The sequence below is a fragment of the Bombina bombina genome, chromosome 1 (assembly GCF_027579735.1).
Source record: "Bombina bombina isolate aBomBom1 chromosome 1, aBomBom1.pri, whole genome shotgun sequence".
Classification (NCBI taxonomy): domain Eukaryota; kingdom Metazoa; phylum Chordata; class Amphibia; order Anura; family Bombinatoridae; genus Bombina; species Bombina bombina.
Window position 1 is genome coordinate 300,986,185 of NC_069499.1, and position 20,130 is coordinate 301,006,314.

At 36.9% G+C, this 20,130-nt stretch overlaps 1 protein-coding gene across 1 annotated transcript in view; it reads left to right on the forward strand.

The window, feature by feature from the left end:
* The window catches only part of SEMA5B (semaphorin 5B), a 754,887-nt gene that overhangs the window by 192 nt on the left and 734,565 nt on the right, over positions 1-20,130 (forward strand). The window contains exon 1 of the mRNA XM_053698073.1: positions 1-45. This exon is cut by the window's left edge and continues 192 nt beyond it. The gene's annotated coding sequence lies outside the window, so the exon portion shown is untranslated. The remainder of the gene's footprint in view (positions 46-20,130) is intronic.

Consider the following 20,130-nt stretch of genomic DNA (forward strand, 5'->3'; position numbering starts at 1 on the left):
GCTAAGCTGGGGGTGCGCACACAGGAATCTCTCTCTACTGAGAAAGTAAGTTCTATAATCTTATGGGAGATCCTTGTGTGTCTCAAATAGCAGGGATCCTTTCAGAAATCCGCCAGAAAGCCATTCAATTGGCGAGGAAGGGGTTAAAGCCATTTTCTTTGAGGCTGAGTAAATGATCTGTGATGATAATAAGCCCTTTTGTTTGAGTTTTTATTGTGGGCTTTGTTATGACTCCGCTCAGCAAAAGGGGGCAGCATCAAACCAGAGGAGAATGAAGCTGTAGCTATGTGGGAACTTACAGCCTGGCTAGGCACTGAAGGTTGTAAAAGGGGCCAGACACTGGGACCTTATAGCCACAGTGATTTGTTATCTTTCTATAAGGGGATATTTGAAATGACTTATTCCCAAGCTATCATATGTAGTTTGGGTAAATTGTTTTTATTCACTAAATGACTGTGTTAATTGTGTTTTACTCACAGACCCTCGCATTTCTACGTTTTAAAATGATCTTGGCTCATTGTGTAATCTGAATGTTTTGCAGTTAGGATATTTGAGTGGAGCTCTGTAAGCTGCTCAGTACAGAAGGATTTACTACCTTTACACACTAATATATCTGTTGTGAAATTTCTCATGTCTTATTTATTTTGTGATGAGCACTTTTTGTGGGTAGAGAAGCCTTTGTATAATACAGAGTGTAAATCAAAACAAAGCACAGGACAATTATTTTTTCTTCTAAATTCTTCCTTTTTTAAACAGACTTCATGCCCTTGCTCAATACAATACTTCATGTGTTTGTGTTGTTGGTGTCCTTGTGCACCAATAGAATTGTTAGTGTTGCCAGTCAGTGTGTTTCTTGGTATCAGTTGTGCAGAGACAAACTTCTTATTACTATCAATATCAATTCAAGCAGATTCTTTCTATAATATAAACAGTTGTGTTCACTTATTTGTCCTTGTTTCTTATCCATACAAGTATTTAGACCTGGGGCACGGGTGTCTATCTGGGATCTTATAACCAGTTGCATGTAATGTACTAGGCAGAGAGACTGTTTATGTAGAGAGGTGTCTGTGCATATGACCACCTGACCCTGAGACATATACTAATGATTCTTCACAACTTTCAAAGAAGCAATTAGAGGTGGTACCTCACACTTTGTAAACATGACATGACTGACTCAATTTTCCAGTGTTCTGGCAGTGGCCTGTAAAATATTCTGGAGGAAAACTAGATATTGCAAAATAAATCAAAAGTATTATTAAAAATATTAATAATAATAATATATATATATATATATATATATATATATATATATACACACACACACACAGACACATACATACATATACATTAGAGTTTTTTTCCCTCAGGGGAAATAAATAATAATAATAAAAAAATGTATATTAGATAGTGCATTATCTTTTAGAAATACCCACACAATTTATTGATGTGATTCCTCCACAAATGGGCAGATTCCCTCTTGAAAGATCAGAGTATAAATATGAGACTGCATATTGCACCATTATTGCTAATTCATTGAGAAATTAAACACAAAGCAGCAGGTTGTAGACTAAATCTGTCATGTGTGATATTTATGCCCAAGAGTCTGAAATCTCCACCTGATGGAATATTCCTCAAAATCTAAAAAGAACAGTAAATGCATGTGGTATAAACACATTTCTTTATGTCATTTCTCTTATGTCTACCAATTCTTTATGAAATCCCACAGAGCACAAACCTTTTACTGCTGTAAAATGGAATTTCAAATGTACCAATCTGCAAAGTGCTTGCCTGTGCACTATCCTTTTTGCAGCCGCCCTTGAAACTCCCTGCCATGCATTACAAGAACCCCCTCCTCTTTGCTTAATTGCCTGTGTTCTCTCCAGGTGTGCAATTAAAACTATCTAAAGCTGATTTTTTTTCTCCCTGGGATTTGGTATCTCTGTGAATAAGCAAAGTGACTGCCTGACTAAACATCACCTGGCAAATATTGCAGCAAATCCATTTTTATAAACCTTATCAATTGCATTTTACTTTGTATTTAACTCCTTTCCTGATAGAGAGGGCTGCAATACATTAACACTTTGCTAACAAAATGAGAATAACAAAATGGTCTATCTATCTATCTATCTATCTATCTATCTATCTATCTATCTATCTATCTATCTATCTATCTATCTATCATGAATACATGCAATTTGATATTTCATAATATACTGTATTAGAAGGGATATCTGTAATTCTGTATATATAATTCAATGTGGGGAATTTGCATCTTACATAAAAATAAGTGTGCTTTCTCATTTCTGTCTGTGTGTTGGAGCAAACATGCCTTTAATATCACTCACACTGATAATTCCCACTCGCATGGCACAAAATGATGATGTACCAATGAGAAGGTAAGTTTATTACATTTCTAAAGCATCCTGTGCTTTAACAGCAGTTTTACACTAACAGACAGGGATGGAAACTTACTAAATCTTTTTTTAACAATGTATGGTAATGTGTGACAGTTCAGTCTCTCTCTGGTTCTAAAGAATTATGGTTAGTTTATACGGATTTTGCCTGATCCTTAGATCTATACATTGTTGTGTATACTATACCTTCAGCACTGTAACAGATGACATTGTGCCTGCCCAGATCCCCTGTCTCTTGTAACATTGTACAAAGTGTGACATTATGGTTGAAACAGGGATTCCATTCACTTTTAAATGTTGATATATGGTTCAGTATATTTTATTTTTAGTTGTAATGCCAGATTGCCAGTCAACACATACAAGTTTCTCTGTATAAGTTTTTGTCTGATTTGTGTAAGTTTTGGCACCAGTGTCACTGTATGATTTACGTAACTCAGATGCAGCTGGCTGGGTTATTACAATTTAGCTTTCCATCTACGCTTTGTTACATTACTGAATCATGTATTTTTAAATACTGCAGCTGCTCAGTGAGCCAGTGGGGCTTGTATCATGTCAGCAATAATGCAAAATGAGTCATTATCAGATAATACAAGCACCTTAGGCTCTTTAAGAGAGTGCTGAGTTTAAAATGCTTACACAATGCCTCTTGGAACAGCTATAACTTTTACTAGAAGCATTTTGCTAATTCATGTATATTGCAAAAATGATTCTACCCAATACTGAAATTACATTACAATTTTGGCTAAAATGTCTCTTTGAGGAACATCATAGTGCACCAATGACACGTTGTAATGTGTTAGAGCATTTTATTATTCGCTTTGTGAATGTTACATGCTGTCCTAACAGCGCTGGGCTTTATCGCCATTGGGACGGCATGGAACATCCTACCTTATATAGTGTCCTCCAGCCTCCTCCTTTCAGAAAATGTAAATTCGGATGGGGGGGCATGCCAAGGGTTGCCACCCGTCCCTTAAAATACAGAACACTTATAAATTACAGATGCTGCAGGGAGAAATATGAATAGTGCTGTCCAGAAATACAATACATGTTCCTCCCTGCACACCCTGCAGCATGTGTAACTCATAAGTGTCCAGGAAAACATGGCTGAGGTGGCAACCCTAGGCATGCCTAGCAGTGTAGGCAGTCCCCCATGATCCGATCCTGGTCTTGAAATCACGTGATTTAATTTTCCCAGCAAGTGTTTACATCGGAACATTGTTCCAATGTTAAACAGTTAAAGCTGGCATGAAGGGGTTAAAGCACATATATTTACCTTTCTGTGTTTTTACCCTCACAGTAAGCACATAGTTTAAAATTAGCCCATGAACCAACCAGTAGCCTGTATGCAATTAGCCACCAGTCACTAGCTGTGTCTTGTTCTGGATCAGTTAAGCTGCAGGACTTAAATATGCTTTTAACCCTTTTGAAATAGTTAAACACACAAGTTTAAAGCAAGCCCTTGTCCAAAAATAAAATGCTGTAATTTATTTGGACATTTTTATATCACACTATTATGTCCCTTTAACATTTTGAATAGAATAAGTGAAATCAGCATGTACCACCTACTTCACATTGATTTGTTCAGGGTAGAATATTTAATCCTGTTTATATGAGATTATTTGGACTATCTCACACACAGGCAGCATTATGATTTTTTTCCATTTAATTCAACACATGGTTGCCCTTTAGCAATGTCTTGCAGCCCTCTCTGGCTGCCAGTGGGGTTAATTCATAGGTGAATTACGAAGCAGGCTTTTAAAATGAACTGACCAGAGGGTTTAATCATAACTTGATGGCAGAGTCTGGGAAATAAAAAATGCATGTTTGCACCCTGCAGCGACTTTTTACTCAAATACTCACTCTGCTTTCAGAGAACTATGTTAAATTAGAATTTTCTCTAGCTGTAGGCACAATGTATTAATTGTAAAGATGCTCTCCGTCAGACAGACCCCGCTGAGTGTAATATAATGTAGAGTCAAGGTGGATCTGCCAATTTTCCACCAAATTCACAGTACAAGCCGACTGGTAATTACATTATTTGTATAAGTGTCTGTTTTTACAGTCTTTGTGCTGTTGTTTAGAATAAATGTAGGTTAGGATTATAGTGAACTATATGAGTTTTAAAGGGCATTGTAATAACCTATTTTTTATTCTAATTTTTTTTTTTTTCCTTTTACCCATTTACAATGTGGTATTTGATGGCATAGTGTTGTACTCAGCACCTCTGTATAATTCTCTATCAGATGGGGAAAATTATAATCTAACAGTGGAGAGCTAGTCATTCACTCTCTAACAAACCTTATTTCTGTAAAATGTTACTATTTAAATGCCTGACTAAGAGGAATACTGAGCCCCATGTGCTTAGCAGCTTACTCTATGATTTTGCAATACTTTCAAGTGAAGGTTACACAGAATTTATAAGCCTCTAGTCATTTGTATGTCATTTGTATATGGTGGCCTCTAGTTACTCCACTGTGTATTTGAAAGAATGACAGTAGCGGGACATTGTAAAAGTTTTTTTCTTTAATGTGTTATGCTGATATGTATTAAAGGGATATAAAACTATAAATACATGCTAGACATAATGTATTCAAAGCAAAGATTAGCCTTAGAATAATATGTATGGTTTTTTTGTTTTGTTTTAGATATAAGTGTAAAGGTTTAGTTTCTATAAGGTATCTTAGTTTCTAAAAAGAAAAAAGTTTAAACTTAAAGGGACAAGTAAAAATTAAACTTTCATGATTCAGATAGAGCACTTAATTTAAACTGTTTTTTTTTTTTTAATTTAGTTCCATTATCTAAATGTGCACAATCTTTTTTTTATATGTACACTTTTTGAGGCACCAAATCCTACTGAGCATGTGCAAGATTCACATGATTTACATATATGCATTTTGTGACTGGTTGATAGCTGTCACATGGTGCATTAGGCAGGAAAATTACATTTGACAGAAAAAAATCTATTAATTTGACATTCAAACGTAGTGCTTTTGCATTGTCTTTTTATTATGATTTTATTGAATACGCTATTATACTGTGTTTAGTGGTCCTTTAAGTTTTCCCTTATCTATCTCTCCTGCTGTGGACAAGTGTCATCAACCCAAAGCACAGACAGATTTTGACTAAATACAGAATCTCTGACCACCAGCTGGAAATAGAGACTGGCAGATATCAGACAAAATGGAGGCCCAGGGCAGCCAGACAATGTGCGCAGTGTGACAGTGGGGACATAGAGAACAAAGTGCACTTACTCTTGTACTGTGTACTCTTAGGAGAAAAAAAAAAACAAAGCTACAAGGATATTAGCAAAATATGTAACAGATTGTCACATGACCAGAACCCCCAATCAGATTAAATTAACCCTTTATACTTCTACTTTATAAATTGTTAATGATCTGTTTCATTGTAACATATTACTTTGGCAACACATGTAATAATGTCATGCTAATAAAGTATTCTTGACTTGACTTGTAAGGCTGTGTGAAAACCTTGTTAGATAATCACTTAAACCAGTGATTTGCAACCTTTTTTTTGCCCTGCACACTTTTTTACATTAAAAAATCCTGTGGCACACCACCATCCCAAAATTGTACAAAATCACACATTGTAGCCTAATACAGGATATATATATATATATATATATATATATATATATATATATATATATATATATATATATATATATATATATATATATATATATACACACACTGTACTGTGATGTCATGCCATGCCTCCTACAAACTATACATGGCATATTGACATTCATTCACAAACAATCATAATGATTGTCTGTCAATGAATGTCAGTGTCATGGTTATAAATGATGCCTGATGAGCCTGTCACATACCTCCCAATATTTCAAAATTTGAAAGAGGGACACCCCTCACTGTTGTCAGTCTGCCGCGGCACACCTGAGGATCTCTCACGGCACACTAGTGTGCCACGGCACACTGGTTGAAAAACACTGACTTAAACTACCCTTTGTCCTACACATCCTTATTTGCATAGTCTTTTATTACCTGTGTTTTATCTGTCCCTAATTGCCCTAATCAGGAAAGATAGGTACGGTGGAAAACAAGTTTAAATGTGGCACATCCATTACTTTATACAAACTTAGAAAACCAACACATTTTAATTTACAGGGAAATAAATAAATAATGAAAGTATATTGCAAAGTTTTTTGTTTTTTTATTGAGTTTCAACAAAGTATACAAGTAGCATATGTCATCAAACAGTGGTATTACAGATTCGTAAGTAGCATAAATCATAATATATCATGATACCAAACATAAAACAAAACAGATGTATGACATGCTAGTATGACTTAAAATGGAGAACATGAAAGTTGTGTAGTGTACCAATAGTATTATCAAATTTCTAGATAGGGTATATGTCCACAAGCTGACCTGATTGAAGCCTAGAGGTAATGGTCAAAGTATAGAAGGCATTTGTGCAACAGTAAAATATCACATTTGTTTCTCCAGAGGGTGAACCTATGTTTATATTATTTTATATAGGCCGACAAATAGATATTAACGATGAGTGGGAAACTATATTACAGCCTGTATTAGGGAAGCAGGGGGTATGATTGTATGGAAGGGGTGCTATAGGTATGCATTAGTAATAAGGGTTGCGGTATACACAAAACAAACCGCACAATTAGTCCTCCTAGGCTAGGAAGCTCTTTAAATGGGGGGGGGGGGGGGGGGGGGAGGAGGAGGTGATTATATATGTGGATAGAACTTTTTAATAATATTATAATATGTAAGAAGCTCTTAATTAATACGTAGGAGAAAAGAAAATAACTATCTGGTAATGATAGTTTACAGGAGGAGTTTAACATTTCTTAAGTCATACTATGGGTAACAGTCTGACGCCACATAAGTTATAAGGGACTATATATATATATATATATATATATATATATATATATATATATATATATACATACATACATACATATGTATGCTTGGGTAAAGCTTCCTGTGAGTATCTAATTATATAGACCCATGTGGTGAGCAGTTGTACCTGTTTAATATGTATATTGTTTAATATGAGATATAGTGAGTAATCTTGCCATGTGCCCAGAGGCAGAACTTTTCTTCACTTTCTGCAATGAGATTTTTTTTAGTGAAAATTGTTCTGCAGGTCATTTTTAAATAAAATTCAATTTTAAATTAGACAGTTACACTAAGGCACCAGTTCAACTGCGATGCGTTGGTTAACTGAAGAATAAAGCAACTTTTAATGCTTTATAATATAATTGCATTGCAAATTAGCTAACATAGAAATGTAGTAATAAAAAAGATGCAATGCTCATACGAACGTCTTACATTCAGAATAAACAGCTTTGCAGACTGGGAAAGTCTAGGGGGCGGGTTTGAGAGCCAGTCAACAAGCAATGTGCTGCTGCTTTGCAGCGCTACTGCATATTTTGACCTCTCACTTCAAACAGCACTTTGCTCTGGATGCTCTGTGTTAAGGAAACGTACACAGTGCAGCCAGAGCACAGCTCTGTTTGAAGAAGAACTTTCTAATGTGGAGCAGCACTACAAAGTTCAAGTGATAACAGTTCCTGCATGTGTCCTGTTCTTTCTGCAAACATGCTGCATTTTCTGCGATGACATCTCAGATCACTGTATCTTCTGCCTTGGGCGCCATGTGAATCAATTAGACACTATAAAATAAGTATGCCACTGAATCTAGTGAACACTAAATGCTGCCTCGGCTGCTGGCAACACTGTCACACCAAATGGATGAGCTGTGGCAATTTATAGTGTTGAAAATAGCTTCTTAAGGGTATCTGAGAAAATATGGATGCTTAACTGAGGGATTCCTTGTTATGAAAACTATAAATAAATTGCTTAAGTAAAATTCACACATATGCACATAAATCATAAGGTATTATATGATCTAGTAGAATTTGTCTGGTGCAAGCTAAAAGCACATAAGAAAAATATGACTGTACTGTATTTTATCGAAACTGCTAGGGGGAAAACAAACCACCTAAACATAATAAACTGCAGTTGGAGCTGGTCTAAATTATATATAAATGTGCAAACAATGCATCATAGCAATTAGTGTTAAACAAGTAACAGGGTAACCCCAATAAGCTTAGTTAGCTTGGTACAGTAATCTAGAGTATAAAATATCCTAAGAAGAGAAAACAATATGTTGCATTGCAAGCTTTACTCAATATGTACATAGAACAGTCAATACCCATTTTAAGTTGCAGCAATCGTCCAATAGCATATTAGCTAAAGTTAAACTTTGTTTGGAGTTGCCAAGAGATCTGGGAATGCTGTATGGCAAAAGATGCTAGGCATTGTAATGAAGAGATGTAAATGTGGAACAGTATGCAGTCTGTTGGTTACCCTACTCCAGTTAGCGTAATGAGTTATGAGCAGTGTTCTGAATAGGCATGTCTCCACTATAATCATGTGCAATAGTTCCCATAAGGTGGGCTGGATGTCAGCTCTAAGGTAGTCCGGAATACCACAGGGTTCCCATCCTCTCAAAGGTGGGGAGAGTGCGTAGAGGTATAAATGCAATTGCAATGAAGCTAGTAAGGTGCTATCTGAAGCGTAGAGGCGGACATGCGGTTTCGGTGCAGATGAAGAGAGATGTGTGATGTGCACCATTAGGTTTCCGCAGCTATGATCATATTTCTGAGTGGGGATCTCTTGTGGGGTATAATCAGCATGCTCCCGTCTGCGCGGCATGCCTGATATGAACACTTCAGATGTGGTTGCACTGGCTTGAGGCATATTTTCTAGGCTTTTGATAGTATTCTCTGCTCTTTTAGCTGTCACTTCTTTATGTTGTACTGGCTTCTCCGCAGCACTAAATTCCAGGTCCCCTGCAGGCGTTCTAAAGGTGGGGTGTAAGCACCGGAGCCCCAATGCACCACCTCTATGCCCTTCAAGCAAAATGGGCTCAGGTAGGTTGAGTTGCTGGAAGTGATAAGTGCTACTCCTATTAGGCGTTGCTTACAGCTTATCTGCTAAGGCAGCGTGGTGTCTCTCAAGCAAGCATCGTAACTCCTCTAGAAAGGAGGAAGAAGTCTCCATGCTTAGAGCTTAATAGTAAGCGTTGAGGAGGGATATGGTTTTAGCTTCCCAAAGACTGGATAGCTGGCTGGAGGTCTGCAGGTAAAATGTATTATCCTCAAAATGGCGGCTCCCGCCCTGCAAAGTTAGTGAGGCAGTTATGCTCTTCAACGTATTGTTACTTCCAAAGTCTTACCGCAATGCTCCCAGCCACACCACGTTTAATCCATCAAGTGTAGAGCATTGTCTTAGTTTTATGGTCACCCACTTCACACCTTCACTGTTGGATAGGATGGTAATGTGAAGTCAGTGCAGTCTCTCCGACTCCTTCAAACCTCATAATAGTAATATAGCAGTTCATGGGTCTTTCCACACAAATCTTGAACAAAAAGTTCTTGTAATTTATGAAAAGACCCCTAATTTAGGATCCTGAAGCTGGGAGCTACATCAAGACACGTCCGACCAGTTCAGTAGTTGGCTCCGCCCCCATTGCAAAGTTTTTTTAACTACATATAATTAAACATTTTATTCCAATCTCATGCCGTTTAATATCCCTTTAAATTGTTTACACACAACTCCTTTGCTTTTATTTTATCATTTGAAATAGCTGCTTTTGAATGTTGAAACCCCGCCTATACTGAAAATGTCAATACAGCAGTATTGCTATAGAAAAGCTATGTAAACAAGCCAGCAGTGGAAATCCACTTCCCAGTGGAGGATAAAGTCCAGCCCATTTGAAAGAGTGATTTTGCTACAACTTTGAATACAATGAGTTCTTATCACCTGCTTCCCTGAGTACTTTTTTTCCTTAAAGGCAACATAAAATTGTTATAGTCCCTATTGTGGACTTTAGTAATTAGTACAGGCTGATCTTGTTTATGATATGCATGGACTATAAAATTTGGGGGTGTAGACTTTACTTACCTTTGTTTTTAGTTTTTTTCATCTCTTATGTTAAACACTGGATATGAAAAAACTCACTGCCTTGCAAATTCAGGACCACAGGCACCTTAGAGGTTTGGGCAGCTACATTAATGAATGGAAGTGCAGTGCATTCCTCAGCCCCCCTGTAACCACAACAGCTGCTATGTGTTTCTGTACATAACTTTTTATTTTATTTTATAGCTTATAGAGCTAATGGAGCTTTATACAGTTACATTGTACACAGATGTGATAATAAAAGACCAGCTAGAAGATGGGAGAGATGGTATATTTACATTGTACACTCACAGTGCTATCTCACATAAGCTGTTTGATTTCCAGATTTTGAATTAAAGCCCTGAAATCTGGCTTACCCCCTCAAAGGGCCCGTTATTAGGGGGAAGCTCTGTCAATTTGCTGATTTTTTTTGTTTCTCAATACATTTCTTAAAAAAACAGCCCAAAATACCCATAATACAAACAACACAGTGACTGACCCTGCCAGTAGGACACACACAGTAGCGCACACACAGCAGTGAACAACACACAGTAGCGCACACACACAGAAGTAAACAACACACAGTATCACACACACAGCAGTAAAAACACACAATAGTGCACACACAGCAGTAAACACACAGTAGCGCACACACAGCAGTAAAAACACACAATAGTGCACACACAGCAGTAAACACACAGTATCACACACACAGCAGTAAAAACACACAGTAGTGCACACACAGCAGTAAACAACACACAGTAGCGCACACACACAGAAATAAACAACACACAGTATCACACAGCAGTAAAAAACACACAGTATCACACACACAGCAGTAAAAACACACAGTAGTGCACACACAGCAGTAAAAACACACAGTAGTGCACACACAGCAGTAAACAACACACAGTAGCTCACACAAAGCAGTAAACACACAGTAGCGCACGCACAGCAGTAAACAACACACGGTAGGATGCACACAGCAGTAAACAACACACAGTAGGAGACACACAACCGTAAACAACACACAGTATCACACAGCAGTAAACACACAGTAGGACACACACAGCAGTAAACACACAGTAGGACACACACAGCAGTAAACACACAGTAGCACACACACAGCAGTAAACAACACACAGTAGGACGCACACACAACAGTAAACAACACACAGCAGTAAACAACACAGTCGTGCGCACACAGCAGTAAACAACACACAGTCGCGCACACCAGCAGTAAACAACACACAGTAGCGCGCACACAGCAGCAGAGGCGTAACTAGAAACCACAGGGCCCAGGTGCAAGAATCTAAAAAGGGCCCCCCCCAACAAAAAAAGGTGAATTTAATAAATATATATATATATATATATATATATATATATATATATATATATTTTTTTTTTTTTTTTTTTTATTTACATTTAATAAAGAAAAAAAAAAGTGTGAACCAGATTACGTCTGCAAAAGGAGGTACCCTGTGCCCACAGTCTGTGAGATGGTCTGACCCCCTATTACTGTATATAGTGACACTGTTTAACCCACCAGTACTGTATATAGTGAGTTAGGGACACAGTCTGTAATCTGCCGTTGAGATGGCTGGCCTGACCCTACCTGTCCCAGTACTTTATAAAGTGACCACAGTAGTCTGTGACATGGTCCAGCCCCCCCGTACTGTATATAGGGGTACTGTATAGTGACACTGTTTACCCCGCCCCCTCCATGCTGTAGTAACAAGGTCTGTAATTTGCTGGTTCCACAAACATACACACACATCCATACATGCATAAATACACACACAGTCACATACATACATACATACACACACATACACACACACATAAACACCAATGGGTTAAACAGAAACACTAACCCCTGTAGTAGGAGACAGAGACACTAGTGAAGCAACTGATATCCGTGCAGGCAGTGGCAGGACAATGTTTTTTATTGGAAACATTTTATTTTTTAAGCTGGGCCCCCACCCTCGGGGGCCCAGTTGCAGTGGTCTCCTCTGCACCCCCTGTAGTTCCGCCCCTGCACAAAAGTAAACAACACACAGTAGCACACACACAGCAGTAAACAACACACTGAATAAAGAAAAGGGACAGTTCACCCAAAAATATTCTCCTCTTTAAATTGTTCCAGATTATTCATTTTACCTGCTGGAGGTTTAAAATTGTTTACAAGTAGCTCCTTTACCCCTATTTTGGCATTTGAAATAGCTGATTTAGCCTGTGGTATCCAAACCTATACTGAAAGTTTCTATACTGGAGCATATTCTATTGAATAGCCTAAGTAAACACAGCCAGCAGAAGAGATTACACTTTCAGTGGGTTGCAGGATAGTTAAGTAATAAAATAATAATTTTCTATTGTTCTCTCTATGTATTGAGCTTTGGTTTTCTAGACAAATATAAGATAAGGAAGCAAGTCTGTGTACATAAAAGTGATAACATAATGAGATCTGATATTACCTGAAGCCTATTGTAATAGGCTGTGGTTTAAAAGCACAAAACCAGCTACTTTATATACACAAATAAACTTGAAGATGCAATTTCTCATAAATGTTATACTCTGCAGCTGGTATAACAAGTCATTAAAAATACTTTCATATAATAACAATTTTACAGTGTACTGTCCCTTTAAGAAATATCTGGGGCCATGGGGTTAAAAGAATGGGCCTCTTATAATTTGGCATTCTACCTCTGAGGAGCTGTGGGGGTCACTGCTACACCCATCCCACAGCAGAGTCAATGCTCAGCTCAGACTCAATGCTCTCTTCTCTTGGCATCAGCTTCCCATTTACGGCACTGACCAATACAACATGCATAGAGTTATGTAGCAGTTATTTAATACCTTGATTGCCATACATGTTTCAGACAATTAAGGCTAAGTAATTCAGTGGTCTGTGTATGTATGCATGTGTATGTATGTATATATACATTGCTAGTACCGGGTTGGACCCCCTTTTGCCTTCAGAACTGCCTTAATTCTTTGTGGCATATATTCAACAAGGTGTTGGAAATATTCCTCAGACATTTTAGTCCATATTGACATGATAGCATCACGCAGTTGCTGCAGATTTGTCGGCTGCACATCCACAATGCGAATCTCCCTATTCACCACATCCCAAAGGTGCTCTATTGGATTGAGATCTGGTGACTGTGGAGGCCAAGAGAGTACAGTGAACTCATTGTCATGTTCATGAAACCAGTTTCTGATGATTTGAGCTTTGTGACATGGTGCATTATTCTACTGGAAGTAGCCATCAGAAGAAGATGGTACACTGTAGTCATAAAGGAATGAACATGGTCAGCAACAATACTCAGGTAGTCCGTGAGCCATCTGTGAGTTTTTTTATTTTTATTCTATTGTTTGGTGCGCTGGTTATATTGCAGTGTGGTTTTTGTATACAGGTATGAATGCAATTGAATAAATGACCTGACCTCTTGAAGCAGTTAGCCATTGCCAGGTCCCATGACAACCTGACATCAGGTGTTTATCAAGTCATGGTATAATGGCTTACCTTGCTCTCTGGAGGTTGCAGTCTTTTTTTCTTTATATTTTAAAAGACATTAGAATGCTGTGTTCAGCTTTAAAGGAATATGAAACCCATTTTCTTCTTTCAGATAGAGCATGCAATTTTAAGAAACTTTCTAATTTACTCCCATTATCAATTTTTATTTGTTCTCTTGGTATCTTTATTTGAAAAAGCAGGAATGTAAGCTTAGGATCCGGCCCATTTTTGGTTCAGAACCTGGCTAACACTTGCTGATTGGTGGCTACATTTAACAAACTAGTTTCTACTCACTCTGCTATAGCCCTTTATAGGTACTGGTTGGTGAAGTTCCACATTTACGCACTGGGTGCTGTCACGTTAGAGCTCACATATTCTTGCATCATGTGATCATTCACAGTTCAGTGATGCTGCTGGCTGTTTCTCAGATGTGAGTGCTATAGATACAATACAGAGTGGGAGATTTACATGTTTGTAGTTTTTATACACAGTTTAAAAGTTGTACAACATACATTTAAAAAGGCCACATGCATAATCTGTAGCAATGCATCCAATGCAAAAATGTAAATTTCCTACCCTGTTTCAAGCGTCCCTGATCTGTGAATGTGCACTGCTTCTGTCACATGGTGTAAGAATACCTAAGCTTCAAGATGGCGGCACCCAGCAGGAAGATGTGAAGCTTGGCTAACCAGTACCAGTAAGGTATTTAAAATAAAATAGTAATACTTGTTGATTTTTACTTTTAACAATTGCTAAGCACAGTGACTTACATTTCCCTTGTCCAGGCAGTCCTATAGCTGCTATAATGCTTAACTACACTCTTGTTATCCTGCTTTCTCAGCATTGCTTGTCTTGTCCCCGTACAGATTTTCTATGCCTAGGATCTAGGACAGGTTGTTCTTATTGACTCCTTTTATCTTCTGAGACTGTTAAGACAAATTCAATTAGATACAATTGTAACTAAGTTTTGGGAACTTGACATTTCACAAATTCAGCATTTAGAAGGAAATAGTTGCTGTTTTTGGAAGGTTTATAAGGTGAATCATTTTTATAAACTGCAGCAAAGAATACAAATATTACAGACTGATAGAGAGAGAGAATGACTGTGCCAGGTAGTGTTAAAACATATGTATCAAGTAAGGCATAGGGCTAGTTTTATTAAGCTGCATTCGCAGCTTTTTTCACCTTTGTGCAGCATACGCGAGCCTGCTGCCACCTGTCACATAATTAAGAAGCAGAAACCGCTTATTTTTCCTCTCCGTCATCTTAAAGGTGGTGAGATCAATCACAACACAATTGCACAAGAAACCTCTGGTGCAATGTTAAATTTTACTGTGTATGCAACATCGCAAGTGGCGATCTTATGCGGACAGGTTCCACCTGCAAGGATAGTAAGGAATTTCAGAAGTGGAGTTAAAAACTCTGCTTTTCATTTTATTTAATAAAATATGTTTACCACATTTTCTAGAAATAAGTTTCAAAAGTTAACTTTCAAAAATAATATGTATTGATGTGGAGAGATGGGAGAGAGGTGATACAATAGAAACCTTTAAGCAGGGCCACCCTTAGCATTTGCAGGGTCCTAGGAAAGACAAATTTGTGGGACCGCTCAGACCAGCCTCCCCTTTCTCCTCACTCTGTATGGCTGACCTCTGTCTGATTCAGTGTGTACAATATAAAGAATAACACTATATAGTACACCTCTGGATTCCATAAACACTTCTTGATAAACTAAATACAGCATATAAATCAGGGCTTGATAAACCCAGGTGCCAGGGAGCCACTGGAGTCTTAAAATTAGGCCTTTGCGCCCTTGGTTAGAGATATGCATGTGTGTATCCAGCTGACTGTGGATGGATCCTTTACATGCCTCACATCTGTTAAATACAAATCCAACTTTTATTTGGTTATTATATACTGTTTTTTATAAAGTTTCTGCCTCCTAAAATTTATGGTCTGGCTCCTAGATTTTGAAAAATATTTGTCAAGCCCTGATGTACTTTGAACCTTGTCATACCATCACCCATGATTCCGGTACGGAGTTCGCCAAGCCGCGGGTGCCCCTCTCCACCTGTCCAGAGGGTAGGCCTGCCTTCAATTATTTTATGGAATTTAATGTCTGAGACTAAGATATTTTTTTCATCAAAAAAGAATAACCCCCAAGCAAGGGAACACTATCTCATGAGGATAGAAGGACAGGAGGAATTTGCAGAAGCGCTTCTTTAAAAAAGGGAGGTTTATACATGGAACAGACTTCCAGTGGAGGTAGTAAGGTCAAAGGCTATATTAAAGGAAATAAAAAAATGCCTGGGTTATGCATAGGGCAATCCTGAGAATTGATTACACACTAGCTTTAGAAGGAAATATGTGTAGACTTAATGGTAGGAATGGGTGAATGTTTTACAACATTCAAAAAAATTAAACAAATTTTAACACCTTCATTTGTCCGTTTTTAAATTTGAAATGTTTGCAAAACATTCTAACAATCATTTAATGTAACAATATTTCTAATGCTTTCTTTAAATGTAAGGGTCCATTCATTTTTTTTTTAAATTTAAATATTGTATAATGGCATAAAAGCCCCTCTAGTGCGTTTTAGATTGTTAGCTATAAGAAGCAGAAGCATGGGACAACATAACCAGATTATGTGCATTTTAACCTCTTGTCTGCCAGTGTAGTGACTCATTTTAATTATTTATTTCCTAGGTTTTGCTTTTAGAGCAAACCGCAGCACAAAATGTGAAGAGTGATATAAGAAAGGAAGAGGAAAGATACATTCCGTTATAAAACATTTTTGTTTTTTATTCACTTGGAATCAGTATTTGTGCAGCTGCATAGCTCAGAGCTGCCAGGTTCCTATTACCATCAAATCTTTCCAAAAGGCTCAGCTGGGACCCTGAGCATAAGCCAGGACTCACTCCCTGTTAGTGGATTTACCACTCGCAAAACACAGTCATATATAACCATAATGCAGACCACTTTGGCATCAAATGGGTTACACCAGGAATGCACCTTGATACAATGTTTAACCCATTCACTACCAAGCAGGTGTTCCTTATAAATGTAGTTACAAGTGTTAGACAAGAAATTGTTCAGTTTAGTGCTTATGTAGTTGTGTTAAGATTTTGAGCTCCTGAAATCCTGGAATAACCTGTTACAATGCTGTTGATTATGTGTGTTACTAAAGAGATCACATAAAATGTTAGTTTTAGTGTTTTAAAAGTGTGTGATTGTTCAGTTTTCACAGTGGTTGAAAGGTCATACTTTTTGAAAAGAAATAAAATAGTGCTTTTGTTTCTTTTTTTGTTTGTACTGTGTTACTTGAGTTGGAATAATACGGCTGCAATAACTAGAGTATATTTTCTATATGTATGCATTTGCATTATGCGCATGAACAGAGCTCTGTTTCATTCTGTATGTTCTGTACAAAAAGGTTGGTTTCCTGCTGTGGATGGTGAACAGGAAAATTGTTAGCATAGCTTCACTAAATTCTATTAGAACTTTTTCCCTAGGCTCCCTCAAAGCTTCCTGCTCCGGCACTCTTATTCAATAAGAAAGCTATGGGGCAGCATAGCCAATCAGAGGCTGTATCGCTCGAGCAAATAAAGTTAGAGAACATGCTTCTGGCTGCTAGTTTTTACAGGGATGAAAGAGACTGAAGTATAAAATTGCACGTTTGTTTCCGTCACTTTCTGTCCCTCATGACAATGAAAAGTCAGACGCAGGTTCCCCTTTACTTATAGCTAGAGTGCTGCGATCTTTGACTGGCTGTATTGATTGCAACAATTGCAATCAGAGAGTAGAAAAAGGAAAGTTACATTGCTGTTAATATTATGCAATAATAATGCCAATATTACAGGAGAAATACATACAATAAAAAAAGGCAATGCAATAATACTGAAATTTTAATAGATTTTTTTTCTAACAATTTTTAAAAAAATGCGTTTAATTTGCTAGTGCCCTGTATCATGTGATATCCGCCAATCACAGACTTATATATGTATACAATGTGAACTCTTGCACATGCTCAGTGTAGCTGGTGTCTACAAAAGTGTGCATAAAAAAAAGACTGCACACAATTTCATAATGGAAGTCAATTGGGAAGTCTTTTAAAATGGTATGCTCTATCTGAATTGTGAAAGTTAAATTTTTACTTTAGTGTCCCTTTAAGTTTGCACTTCAAAAACTAAATAGGTTGTTTTTGTTATAGGTAAATGGACTGGACATGAATTAAAGTTATTGTATCACTTCTATGTCTCACATAATCATTATCAATGTATTTTCTTTTTTTGAGTGAAAATAATTCTACCACTAAAATGTGATGCTTTCCTTGACTTTTTGTAATGTTATTGTTATGGTTTAACAAATAATTGAGAATTTTCTGTGTTTTTACACCTAATTACACTATAGTCTCTCACATGGTTTGCTCAGATTCCCCCGAGATTCTCCTTCATACAACAGAAGTCCAGTGCTTTGCAACCGAGAAAACACTTAAGTCTGTTTAAACATTGCAGTTGTATTTATCTTGGGGATATCATGTTTATTTAAGTTCGAGGCAATATTGCACTAATTAGTTCTATGATAATTAGTAGTACTGCTTCTTTTATTTGATCTCCTCTTCTTAACCCTTTCTTTTTTTCTCATAGTTTTCTCCTGAATCTTCTGCTCCTCCTTTTCCATTTACTCCTCCTTTCCCTTTTCTTTCTCCTGTTCCAACTTATTCTTGCGCCTAATGGGTCCTATGCATTCGCCCCCCCCCCCCCTTTTTATACAGTGGCTGTGTACAGCACCAGGTAATACATTACAAGGGTTAACACCTAGGTATATGCAGGAAATAATGCAATGAAAAATGCTCTAATTTATTAGAACATTTTCTCATTGCAGTTTAATGTCCTTTTATTTGAAACAAAAGTGCCATAAAAAGTAAAATACCATAGACTGTAATGAAAATGACCAGGTCTCATGAATTGAAAAACTATATGAGAAAAAGCATTAGCCATTAACAAATAAAACTGGAAAACAATGACATAAGTTAACATCTGGTTGTTAAGAGTAAAAGGATAATTGATCCGTTTTATTTTAGAATATTTCTGCTATTTCTATTTTTTTTCACATTTATATTAGATATGGTTAAATATTCCAGGAGGAAATTAGTCATTTATTTATATAGTTTTGGTTAATGTCTCATTTCCAGGTAACTGACTGATAAAAACAAGTTATTGAATTGGGCTTTAGACCGTTCTGCATCCAGAGAAAAAAATGACAAATCATTTCCTATAACAAAATAATGTTTTCCACCCATTTCCTTGATGATCTGTGAATCTGTCAATAAAGCCAGATGATGCACACTTACATTAACTCAAAAACAACTTTTTTTATTGGGTGTGATACTTCACACATTTATTTTTTCCCCCTATAGTTATTTGGAGAAGCTCTAGTAGTGGACCTCCTCAACATAGGGCCCTGGTGCAAAATAGTTTTTAGCCCTCTCATAGGTAACCCAGTAGTAGCAATAATAATAATATACATAATGCTCTATATAATGATTTTGATAATAAATAGATAGACCTGCATCCTGCACTGATATAAGGCTTCCCTGCTTTAGGACAGTGCACATTCTGCACATAATTATGTATAAACTGACTGCTATGTGTCCTAACAGCACTTGGGCCCTGATGGCATTGCGCATGCTGCACCAATGGTAGTTCTGCCCCTGAGAAGCTCCACATTTCTCTGTTTCTTTTTTTATTTGGTTGTTCAGCCAACTTTATTATTTTTGTATCCCTTTAATATATTTGAATTATTCTCTTACATTGTCTTCAAGTAAATACATTATATTATTCCTTTTACATATTTGTGTTACAATCAAGCTGACATAGTTAATGGGACGTAAAAACACAAAGAACTAGATTACATTCCAGATGTTAACTTCAGAAACTTGTAGTAACAACAAATATGTCTATTTAAAATCAGTACGGATTTTGGATGTTACAACCATTTTTTCAAAGTTTGTAACTGGAATCTAAATTATTTATAAATAAATTGTAGATAGAATGGTGTGTTCAAAGCAAAGATTAGTCTAACAATTACATGCACATGTGTCTTTTTTACTTAAAGGGACACAAATTGACAAAATATACATATATGCATTTATGATTGGCTGATGGCTGTCACATGATACAAGGGGAGTGGAAGTAGACATAACGTTGAAATTTGTCAGAAAAAAAAT